The sequence below is a fragment of the Cyanistes caeruleus genome, chromosome 8 (genome assembly GCF_971803275.1).
Source record: "Cyanistes caeruleus chromosome 8, bCyaCae1.hap1.1, whole genome shotgun sequence".
NCBI classification, from domain to species: domain Eukaryota; kingdom Metazoa; phylum Chordata; class Aves; order Passeriformes; family Paridae; genus Cyanistes; species Cyanistes caeruleus.
In genome coordinates, this window is record NC_141708.1 from 20,432,598 (window position 1) to 20,445,626 (window position 13,029).

Below are 13,029 nucleotides of genomic sequence, written 5' to 3' on the forward strand. Positions count from 1 at the left end.
TAATTGAATCTAATTTTTGTCTCCTGTGTATAGATATGCACCCAAGTTACATTAGCAAAATCATTGCTAACTCTGAAGAATTCATTGTAATGTTTCATTATGCTCCTTCACATCTCCTCCAAGAATTTCCACCCCAGTAGATCGTAACAGATTTTAGAACTATTTCTGTAAGAAGACAGACAGTTCAAGATCTGGTTCCTCTTCTCACTGAACTGGGGATGTGACAGCACCGGAACAGCCAGAACACCCAAATTTTTTTCCGAGTTCTACACTAACATCTTCTGACAAGCCAAGCCTCTGTGCCCATCAATTCTGGCTATGTATGATATGATGCCAGAGTTAATTTTGTTGAAATATCTGTATTGAAAGATTTGAAACAGAATTCCAGTAAAAAAGAAAAGCTAAAAACATGTCCAGAACTGAGTTCACCAGGATTAATTTGAATTTTCAAACAGGAAAAAGAATTCTGCCTGCTTATGTAGCAAAGACAAGAAATAGATCTTCAACTCCTCGCTTTTCAGAGGAAGCCTCGTTTGTGGACATCCCTCACAAGCAGCAAGGGAGTGGCGCCATATAAAGCAGCTGCCCCTGACTACAATACATGCATTATTATCACATGTAGGTAATGGCTACATACAATGGACAGGGAAGGCTGGAATGGATGCTGATGTAATAAGTACCAAGTGGAAACAAATGCAGTAGTGGCCCAGTTCTCACTGCTCTAAAATTTTAACTGCTGTCATCTTTTTCCATGGTATCAACCATTACTATTTGAATGGATAAGCTAAACATAAAGACATTACTGAAGCAAAAGAAATTGTGCATATTCCTTTCCTAAGTATTTACCAGTCCACCAACCTCCTCCCATTTACATTTACTTCCCCTTTAATAGATGAACAGCTTTTCAACTTAAAAAAAACAGTTGCAAAAATGCAACAAGCAAACTCAGTATTAAGGCTCACAAATGTCTGAAATCAAAACACCTGGCTCAAGTTCTTTTGAATTTTCCTTTGTATTTTAATTATCTTTACTGCAAAGGATACAGAAGAGCTGAGTAAGCAAGTGATATCACTGGGCTTCATAAAAGAGGCAGAAATTGCATAAAGTGTAAAGCTGCAATGCACATTAATTTATCTGCCAATTACTTACAGAAAAAGATATTGTTGCTTTTCATTATTACATCTTGCAAATTTAACCATTTTAAACATGCATTCTGATACTTTGCCTAGCAATTTTACTTGATTATCTACTAGGTAGAGTTGTATTTCTAATTAAAACATAACTAAATATGCAATCAAATGACATGTAAAACCTGTGTCATTCATAACACAAGGTTTTCAGCATTGGTATCCTGGCTGCATCCCAAAATCTGAAGGTACCAGTAAACATAACTTCCTATTATGCCATTCAATGGGAATAAAAACATTTTATTTAAACAACCTAAGAAAGCAGGACTGATTGCAGCTGTAAAGATGTCTGCAATTCCAGCCATTGTTGCCTAAGGCAGCACTAGCCACTGAAATTACAGAAATTCCCTCCTGGTAGAAACTTCTGTCTGCAAGAGGCTACTCTAGTTGTGGAAGCAGAACTGACATCATTAAAGAGGAGACAAATCCTGCTCTTCATTATCTTAGTCAAAATTCCAAATAATTTTGGAATGCACCAGTATGCATTTAAAAAATCTTAGTGCAGTAGAGGAAAAAAATTCCCTAATGACCCTTTTAAATAATCTTCAAAACAATTCTGCCCTAAAAAATCCAGAAAGTATTTCCTCCAGCATAGGTTTCTTTATGAAAATGCCAAATGGATTTTTGGCAGAGATAATTTTTCTACTTTAACTTTCATTTTCAAAACCATGATTTCAAAGATCTCAGTCTGCTAATGGGATAAGTTGTGACATTAAGTCCAGGTAAGCGTAGAGGAAGGGACTGGATTTGGTATTGCATTTCCCAAAGAACACGCAGACAGGCAAACACATCCACGTGCTTCACCCTCTGCCCCCAAATTCAGAAACCAAGACATTTAAGTGAGTGCCTTTGAGGCAGGAGAACATTATTTTCCCTCTCTAAAGTCAGCTGGTTAATTATACCCTGCAAGTAGTGCTGAACACTTGAAGGAACTACTAAGTAATTAGACTTTGCAGGTGTGCCATTTATTTTGTTAAGCCCAAATAGGAGAAAAAAATTGACACAAACACCTGTTTGACCCATTAGCTTTTTTGGGAAGTTCTGACTAATATAAAAAGTTACAAGTGGCCATGATTCAAAAGCCAGAATTCAAGCGATTTGCTTTGTCTAGACTGATCTATGTAGTGTTCCATTAGTAGTATTATGTTTTTGTCAGATCAATAATAAAATCCTTTGTGAAAGCGGACTGGAAAACCACAAAGAAGGACCTACATTACCAGCTACTGTTGCAAACACACTTTTTGTTCAAGGTGTACATTGTGCTACTTTTTCTATTTCTTCTGAAATACCTTCTAAGGAGGTAAACTGCCCATGAGAGGAAGAGTTAAGGACAGCACGACTAAGGACAGCACTAGTAACTATGAGTCTTCAGGCTGTCCTGAGTTAGGGCACCCATGGATAATAACTTAAAAATGCTGGTCTTTATTAAAAAAGACTGAGGGTTTTTCAAAATCAAGGATTTTTCCACAACCCCTTTAGAGCAGCCCTGAGTTGGCCTTCACTCATTCTTAACAGATTCAAAATCATGACCACTACTTCTCATTTATGTGGTAATATTATCAGTCAATGGAAAATTCCTTTAGTAAGCAGCCAAGGCAACTTCCCCCCACCCTGACAAATTAAACATATTTTAAAACCCACACAAACCAAACTGGTTGATACTCATAAAAAGAGGGAGAATTGAAGATCCTTTGTTTCATTTGACACCATTTTCCTCATATTCAGTAGCTGTTTGGATTTTCATTTTTTTTTAAGAATGAATGTTGGCAGCATTTAAACTGCATGACTATACACCTAAATAATGGGAGTGGGCAGAGGAAGAAAAATTCAAACACTAATTTACGTGCTAAAAATCTATTTATTGCTTATAGTCATCATGTGGGAGGACAGATATCGGATCATTATTGGGGAAGGTAAGGGGCAAGATATTTTTTAACTGTTTTTCAGACCGTAGCACCTGTGTGCAGTCCAAAACAAGCAGCTGGATGTCACTTTGGCATTCACACCAGAAGGCACTGCCATCACCTCCTTCTATCAAAGTAATTTGGCAAAGCAGGCCAGCAATGTAGAACATCCCCGCACAGCGCCAGCAGCTCTGCTGGGGCAGGCAGGCCCTCATCCTGGAGCTCTCCTTGAAGATATGCATGTGGAAATCAACTATTTCATCTCCATCCCCTACCAAAAGATAACATTAGGATCAAAATTGGATATTTAAAACAAAAGTAACCTGATTTCAGTCTAGGGCAAATTTTATCAAAAAAATATTGCTACTAGATAAATAAGACTTCTTCCTCCCCATTGTACCCTTAATCAGGTATTAACCTCTTCATAAAATGCTATTAGTTATAGTTATAAACATAAATTATAAATGTTACTATAATTTTTCCCATCTCATGACAACTCTGATTCTGAAGACAAAAGGATTCTTTAGAGTCTCAAAAAAATCCCCCACAGAGATTCTTTTTTAAATCTAAATGCATCTTTTCTGTCTTAACAAAGAATCAAAAGTGACAGTGCTATTCTTCAAAAACATTTATGCAGTTCAGTCTGCTTAACAGCTGACTGCAATTTCACAAACTTTCTTTTTGGCCTCCTTCTTTATTTATATCAGTAACAAAAAAAATTTAAAAGAAAACTAAACAAATTTAGTGCTGCAACTATCTCAGCAACAAACACATTATACAATGCCTTGGTGACTTCCTGCTTAGGAACCCTACTAAACTCTTCTGGCACTTCTGAAATTTTGTCTGTTTTATTAGAAGAAAAAATGTACTGGCTCCCTTGCTCTATTTCTTCTTGCCTGCATAATATCCAAGTAATGTTATGTCCTACTCACAATTAGAGCTAGTTCTGAATATTATATAATGTGTGAGAATCATCTGCTTCTTGTACAAAAATTAATGTTTGTTTAGTATAAGTCCTGCATAATTTATTAAAATCTGGAACAACGAATTTCATAGTTTGGTTAAGTCCTCTTAGGAAAATGGCTTAATCTAGACTAAACCTTCACAGAAATATTCTTCAAAGCAGGAGTTAATCTATGCACAGCCACAGCTGCTTATCAAGACAGTTGGACAGCAATTTGTCTGTACTCCCCTTCCCCCTGAGCTGGTACCTCAAAGTCTCCAGTCTCATGTGATGCCATTCTTACCGAAGGAATTTACTGAACACTCCAAATTAACAGCTCATGCAATTAGGAAGAAAGAATGCTGCATATGAGTGTGATCAACAAGTAAATCAGAGCCACAGAATAACTGAAGCTAGAGAGGATCCCAGAGGAGGTCTGTCGCCTAACCTCACACCGGAAGCATGAATAAGAGGTTGGATCAGGTTGATCTGGGCTTTATCCAGTTGGGACTTAAAATTCTCTAAGGATGTAGTCTGGATTACCTCTCACTCAAATGCACAGCTGTCAGTGGAGTGGGGAAAAATATCTTCCTTACCACCAGTCAGAACCTTTCCTGTTTTAATTTATGTCCATAAATTGATAATGTACTTCACATGCTTCCTGAGGAAAGTTCCTATGTCATATTTATGAGTGATTTTCACAAACCAAATGAGAACATTAGTTTGACTGGACAAGTGAAGACATATTTATGTTCTATTTAAAGCAGAGACATATTGGAAATCACATATCTGCTCAATAGGCTGGCATTACACAGAAGGACTGAAAATTTAGTATTCCAAAAACAAAAAATTGCCACTGAGAATTCTTAGAATTCACCTCAAGAACAAATCTCAATTGTTTTGTTGAAGTAACAATCAAAATTTGAGTGCTATATTAATACTCCAGACCATTCCCAAGTACAGCCAAAGATGAATATCATAATTTATTCATAACTTTGGATAAGAACATGGGCTCTGGCATTCAGTATATATGTCATTACTCAAATTAACTCTTGATAAGCTGGAAAGAAGAAAGGTTTTCTCCTGCAAGAAGAAAGCCAAGGAACAACATATTTTACTGATATCATTAACCTAAAGTGGGACAGTAGAGACATGAGAGAAGTGCTACACCACAACCATTTTCAGACCTACCAGAGACAGCTATTTGAAGTAAAACAATATTACAACAAGTTAGTATTTGATGTTTTCTGCTAAGAAAATACAAATTTAAAAAATCCAAACATTGTTAAACAGTTTAGGATTAATTAGAAGTCTAATTTTAGCCTCTGGACTCTTGTTCAAACAATATAAAAAAATTATTTATGATGCATACATGAGATAAAACATATCAAAGGTTAAAATTTACTGACAAATGATGCATCAATTCTAACTCCTGTACAAACAGTACATGCATCCCCTATCAGAAGAAAAAGAACAAAATAAATCTGTAATCAATACTTGTACTATGCTACTCCAGAGCAGAATTAAGCAATTTAGTTGATCATGATACTTCAATAATCATACATTTTCCATGTTTTCTCTTTCAAAACCTACCAAAATCTCAAGTATTCCTTTGCAGAATAATCCTGAAAAATTAGATTTTCCCAGTACTGCTGCTTTTGTTTAGAAATGTTTCTGGAGCTATGCTGTCAGAAAAAGCAACTTCAATTTGAAAATGTCCCTCTTTATCCCTGAGCCTGAAAAAGACTCTGTTCTAGTGGAGATAACAAGACTCTGCCATCTTCTGCCTGTGATCACTGCTGGTTCCTAACAGGCAGGAACTGAAAACAGTGGAATTGCCCAGGTACCTTTCCAGGCTGCAGCTGCAATATCAGATAAACAGGCAGAGGAGAATCCATCACATGCAGAAAATGAACAGAAGAAAATAATGGAAAAATCTTAATTTATGTGATAATTATACAGCTGAATATGACTGCTACAATTATTAACAAGTGTTAGTTGTTGGACTAATTGAAGAAATACATTACTAAATTAATTAAACTGCCTTTCTATATCTCCCAAAAATGAAGAGCCCTTAAAGAAAACACATTTGTACAACAGAAGATATTTCTTAAAAGACAGCTATTTCTGTAATAAAACTAGTCTTAAACCCAGCTAGTTTTTGCTAACAGGAAAGAGAGATTCCTCCATCTTCTCCTGAAGCAATACATTTTAAGAGAAGTATCTAAAGTGAAGTTTTAAAAAGCTTCCCTGAAAAATCTGTGGAAGTTGTCTGTCTTCAAGAATTTAAACAAATTAGGAATACCATAAAAACAGCACTTAAATGAAAACTGCAACATAGCCAAACTCACACCACAGCATTTTTTCCCCGATTCACTTTGAGAAAAATAAATAAATCGCTATTTAAAAATCAATCAAGCATCAATAATCAAAGAAACCTCAATTTTTTTTTCTGGCAATGTCTTTTTTTAACATACTTCAAAAGTATTTACAAAAACTCCCGAGATATCATCTGTTACAAGTACTGCATAGATTGTTGTGATAACAGTGTCCATAACAGACATCAGAGACAGTGCTGCAGTTTACTATCACAATGTTTATGAAGTTTAGCTGTCTATTCATTAGCTCACTTCAGATTTAGCATAAAGAAAAAGTTTTAATGAAAAGGAAGACGAAAAAAAAACCCACAACTTTTTTTCTCTGTAATTTTCCCTCCCTTTCCCCTACACTATGACCTATTTTCTTGGATAACATGCAGATCTACTGAGGACATTAACCTGTTTCCATGTCACAGTAACAGCCCATGTACTAACATGCTCAGATGCATTAGCTGTTGCTTATTGATCCATTTATAAGTTCACTGTACTGGGAATATAAACTGGAGGATTATAAAATCTTTTGCTATCCTCTGCTTTGTGACACACTACTAATTAACTATTTCTCAGAATACATTTATTTCCATGTTTTGTGGAAATACAGAATACTCCTCCTCTTCAGTCTCCCATGTCTGAATCACTCTTACATATTTTTAGTCCATTCATTATTTTCAAAATTCAAAACGTAATAAACCACATACCCCTTTTTAAAAATGAAACCATATGAATCACATCCACCAAACTTTATCTGCTACAAATACTGATTTACATTTACCAAGTATGAGAAATAAGCAAGCAGATAGGATTAAAAAAAACCAAAAACAACCAAATCTAATTTGCCCTTGATTCCCTGCAGGCTTCTCATATGTGAGCTGTTCCCACACACACAAGACATGCAGCATGCACCTCTGCATGAATTTTGGTGAGCCAAACTATCCTATGAAAAAAGCATTCTACTCAAGATGTGTGACCATTGGTTATGACAGTTCATACTTGCTTCTACCTCTGAACCAGTAGTTAACTACTGCTTATGTGTAAAGCATATATTCAAACCCCCTCTTTTCTGACAGTTTATGGGACTAAATTGTTTATACAAGCTAACAAACTTGACTACCTTCTAAAAACAGGTATCTACAATAAACCCACACTCACTGCTTCAATTTAAATAGGATGGGAAAGCAGCTGAAGTTTAACTGCCAGAATTTTCAGAGCTGTAAAAGACAAAAGGAGAAAGTAATTCCAAAAAGCCCCACATGCTTGATCAAATGCACACATCAAATCAATTATGGCAGAATGTAACAAGCTAGAGTCTATTGCAAAATAATTAATAGATCACCAGGGTTCCTGTTCTGTCACACTTTTACAGAGAATCACAATTCAGTGAAGTCTCATCTGCATTTAAAAAAAGATACAAAATAAAACAAAACAAAATAGTTTGGAGAGATATTTGAAAGAGGGAAACATTCATAAATTGTATCTATGAGTTTTAAAACACTAATTTCTCAAATTCTCAAAAACCTCCAAGGATTTAGATATTTTGCTTTCAATGACAGAACCCCTGGAAGATAAGTGCAGTGCCATCAAAGGAGTGGGGAAAAAAAAAATTACAAGAGATACAGCTCACATCCCATCTACTAGAAATGCTATGCAAAAAGGAAAATTCTGCCCCAAGAGGGATGCTCTAGCTGATGCTCTCTAGGGGGAGAAAACAAATTGGACCAAGGATACATCAGACAGCATAATCATATGCCTTGTTTCACTGGTAAGTTGGCAGTAATTTTTTTTGCCCCTTTTTCTTTCTTTTTCCCCACAGAAGCATCTGACAAAGACAAGTTTCCTACCAACACCTTTTGAATCAGTTAGCCAATTTTCAACATTTTGAAGTAAAACCCCCAGAGGTCTCAAAAATAACTTATGTTCCTATCAGCTACATGAAAATTAATGGTCAGGTAGAAGAAAAAGACCTAATTTGCTATCATAGTGAGGGGAAAGTAGCAAACTCACCTCTTTGCATTTGATTTGGCAGCAGATCAATCAGTACAGACACAGCAGTGTCTGTTGATATGAAGCTGAATGAGATAAGGATTGGAGGAGAAGGGATAAGGAGATAAAAAGACAATCCAAATACATACAGATGTTAATTTTATTATTTCCGTAGCTCACAGAAACTATGACTTGTAGACAGTAAATTTATAGCCTCAGAAACGAAGAATCACTTGCCCAAGTATTTACATTTTTTGACCTCCTCCTGTTCAGTAAGTTGCCTAGGAACATCTTACCTCAGAACAAATGGGAAAACAGTTTATGAGCCTGTCTGAACATTTCAAATAATTTTTAAATCCATTTTATGAAAACCATGTAATTGGTTTTCCATTACTCTTTTTTACAGCCTTACAGATACTCAATGAAGAAAAAAGTAAAGGAGTAACAAAGATAATGTACTCTGAAAAGGCTTTCATAGGTAAATACCAACTTCGATATAACGTGCAAAGTGCTGGTGGGATGACTCAGCGCCTAATGATATTTTATTTAAGTTCATATTCTTAGCAGTAGTCTGATGTTATTAATAACTCCCAGTAGGCTACTTAGAGCTGTAGATTCATTTTCCCATTAATGGCACCAAAAGGTTCTTTGTTAATGGTTTTAGGATAATACTGGGTTTTGCCATATGGTTGGATTTGTATGAGGGTTTCTCATGAAAAGCCAGAGAGTGTAAGAAATTGTTACTATATTTAACTGCAGTGTCCTCACACACACAGCAGACAACTGGAATGGACACTGTTCTAATATTTATAAATGCAAATGATGCTCAATATTTACTGCATGTTCTGTTTAAGAGGACTACAGGGATGTTAAACAAGAGAACATATGGATAGATCAGAGGATTCATAATACAACACTGAGCTTTCCACCTCTAGGTCATTGGTTCAAATCTAAACTGGTTGGTAATGAAGGCAAGCTATTATCATCTGACAACACTGGCCTTTACAAATTGATTTGTCAGGCTCGGTCCTGTTTTCATCAAACTCAAAATGACAATTTGCATTTCTGAAAACAAGCCAAGCAACATAACAAAAAAAATGAAGAAACAGAAGTAATCTCTTCCTCCTCAGGTACCATCTCCAGACCAGAGTCTCTGTAGAGTGCCAGAGGAACAGTGAAAATTATACCACTAGTAGCACAACACATCATTCTGTGGATAAAAGTTACTTCTGACTGTTAGATACCCAATAATAATTTCCTCTGTACAAGTACAAAGCTTTCAGAGGTTTTATTAATAAAGAAAATACAAGAAAGAAGAGACCAATATGCAGGTCTTAAAGCTGAAATTTCACAGTCCTACTTAAAGACCTCTTCAGATACCTTGTTCAAAGGTATGTTTCTTAAGGTTGAAGGTTTTGAAGAAAATGGCCACTGTACTTTATAAACGGAATATCAAATTTACTTTCCAAGTTATTATGATGTATTTATAGTCAAAATGTTTAAACACCACTTGTAGCAGCAATACTTGCAGACAGCTTTAATTCAGAAATGGATTTATTTATAAGTTATCATTAATGATAGTAGAGGAGATGTATTTTTACAGTATTTCTTCAAAATTATGTTAGACAAAAAAAGTACAGATTATGCCGTAACAGTACATCATTTTCCACATGTCTTCATAATTTGAACAAAAATGGTTTTAAGCCTCAAAACCACATCCAGTCCTTTCCTTTGCTAGTTTGCTTAAGCCCTTTCTCTTACTAGTTTGGGAGCAATCACAGTAAACACTCAGCAGGTACCACAGTTCTCCATTTTACTACGCAATCACTGCTACAGGAGTAAATAGACACACCAACTTTTAACACAGTACCTCTAAGATCACCTTTACTTCACAAACTTAGGGTACTAGACAACAAAATCTACAGAAAGATTTACACTCCATGAACAGGAAATGTTACTCCTAATATTTAAGACTACAACAGAACACATACAACTTACAAATCTTGGAAAGTATCAATAAAGTAAGAACCTCTTGTCTTCTTTGCAGGTTGCTTGGTTTTTACTAAGGTGCTCATAAACTGAAGTTTTTCCTTCCCTTTCCAATAAATCCAGATATAAAACACTTACTGTAACTTTAGGAAAGGCACAACAGGTTAACTTTGCAACTGAGTGACTGTACGTAAGCTCTGCAAGCTGAGTAATCGAGATGGTTTATTGCTATAAAACCAGAGTAGCATATCCAAGTCATATCCTAGTCTGGCCAAACACTAGACCCATGTCCCATAGACAGTGGCTGGTGAGATGCACCCAAACCCAACTTTCCTCAGCCCCAGAACAAGAAATCCCATGCATCAAGTGATATAACAGAAAAAATAAGAAATTAACTGCACACTAAACTTGCATGTCAAGAGACACAATAAGAGACCTACCACTGGGTCATTTGTCTTAGGAAGTGTCTGGACTACACTACAAGATGGTTTCTCCCAGCAGTTTCACACACAGAGCATAAGCCTAGGGAATGAGGCTGCCTACAGATGATGGGAAGAAGGCAAAGTCTTAAGCATTTGGGATTGCCTATTACTTGACTTGCAGTTAACACAACCAACAGAAAGATCCAAGCAAACCAATCAAAACTCTTTGACAGTCAGTAATAAAATTTCATTCTGTTCCTCTCTGCCATCAAGCACTGCGTATCTTTTCTAGGGAATGACTTTCAGTGACAGATTATAAAATGGTTTTAGAATTGTGCCTGCAGCGACCACTGAGAGAAGATAAAGAAATTAAAAAGCAAACAAGAAGTCCTTCAGAGAACAAATTAAATTAAACTGTTCGAATAAATGTGCATGGAACATATGTCAGGAAACTTAAGGATGTATAGAGTACTCAGGCTGCATGAGAAAAAAATGAAAAGATCAATATATTCTAGAGGTATCAACAGGTATTTTAATTATAAGACAGTTTTGTTGGTTTTGAAGTTAGGTCAGAAGATTTTAAAAAACCAAAAAAACAAACAATAGCTCTTACTTTTTATTATTCTTTCATCCTCTTACCTTAGTTTTTTTTCTTTATCATCTGTTGCAATTTGCACAGTTGGACTAAAAGTGATTCTGGACAGCCATAATTGTTCTTCACATAGGTATGTTTACAGAGTCCTCAGACTCAATGAGCCTTTCAAGGTAACAAACTTTATGAACCTCCACAAACTGGGAAATAAAAACTTTCTCTTCTATGTACTGTCCATGAAAACTCGCCTAAGAAGGCTTAATCCCTAATAACATCTCCAGGACTAGATAGAGAAGGATTTAAATTCCCATTATCCTTTTTAACGAACTTGTGACTACAGTCTCAAAATAGACACTTAACCCAGAATTCAGAGAAAAACTGGAATATTTCTTACCTACAGTGCCTGAAAGAAATGAACTGAAATGTTTTACAGCTGTTACTAGCATTAAAAAAAAACCAAAAAAAACCCCAAAAAAACAAAAACTCCAAAATTCCTAAATTCTCTGGGATAACTGTAAGTTTGTCTGCACTGGACAAATCAGGCACACCCTTACTCCTCACAGCACCCCAAGAACATTGTGGCAGAAGATTTCCTAGGTGACATTACCAGGTAAAGAGGAAACAACTGAACAAAAAAATAAAGCTCCTATTTAATACAGTCTGAATGATAATGCAGCATGGTTGATTAGATATAGTTTTGAGTAGGTGATGAAATAGAACTTACAGAGTAATCTATCTAAACTGTTATTACTCCTCTCACTTCCTAAATGAGAACAGATTTCAACAGGCTGTCAGATATTTTTCAGCCCATAATAATTTTTTCTAATTATTTTTAAAAACTGTCATATTCAAGTCATGTGTTATCTCACTGGTTGAGTTCTCAGCACAGCAGTACTTTCCTTCCTTCTTGAAGCAAACAAAAGACTATGTTCCTATTGTTTTCCAAAACTGCTACTCAGTGTCAAGTATACTGCAGCACAAAAATCTTTCAGTTATAAATCTTTTTTCAAGTCTGAAAAGCAGCACAAGCTTAGAGAATTTTTTTTCAGTACATACGTCTTTCTTTCAAGTTGCAAGAGAAGTACACAACTATTTCCCCTTCCTTTTCAGATGCATCTTTTTCCCATGATTGAAATACTCAAAATTTTTTTATGAAATCCGAAAAGCTTTTTGAATTTTTTTTAACACACAAGATCAGCCATTACAATACCCAGAAGAAGTTCACGTAGCTGAAAAACCAGAAAGCCATTGTGCCTGCAACTTTTTGAAAGCAGAGGGTGTACGTTGTTATGGTTTCTATTTATGGCTGTAATCCTCGTGAATGTCCACTCACAATCCTTCTACTGAAAGAAAGGTTTCAAGCGAAATCCGACTCTGGAAAAGCAAAGAGCTTCTGATTTCTTTTAAAAGAGGGGGGAGAAAAAGCACGTGGTTTGCCTACCTTAGACAAACATCGTAAATTACACACTGAGGAGTTTCTTCTAACCAACAGCAGCTCCCATACAAGTTTAACTTCTGACGGCAGCTGATCACGCCTGGGTTAGTAACCAAGATAATGCAACACCGCTTATTATTTCAAAGACCCCCGCAAATAGAATATCTTTTTAGCCTCTAGCATTCCCTTTTTCTCGTAC

The 13,029-nt window shown here is 35.8% G+C and overlaps 1 protein-coding gene across 20 annotated transcripts in view; it reads right to left on the reverse strand.

Annotated features, from left to right (window-relative positions):
* USP54 (ubiquitin specific peptidase 54) overlaps positions 1 to 13,029 on the reverse strand; it is a 93,282-nt gene that overhangs the window by 79,665 nt on the left and 588 nt on the right. For 11 of the 20 annotated variants that reach the window (XM_086901036.1, XM_086901053.1, XM_086901048.1 and 8 more), the window contains one exon: positions 12,837 to 12,930. The exons of the other annotated variants lie outside the window; for them this stretch is intronic. The gene's annotated coding sequence lies outside the window, so the exon portion shown is untranslated. The remainder of the gene's footprint in view (positions 1 to 12,836; positions 12,931 to 13,029) is intronic. 20 annotated transcript variants of the gene reach the window in all.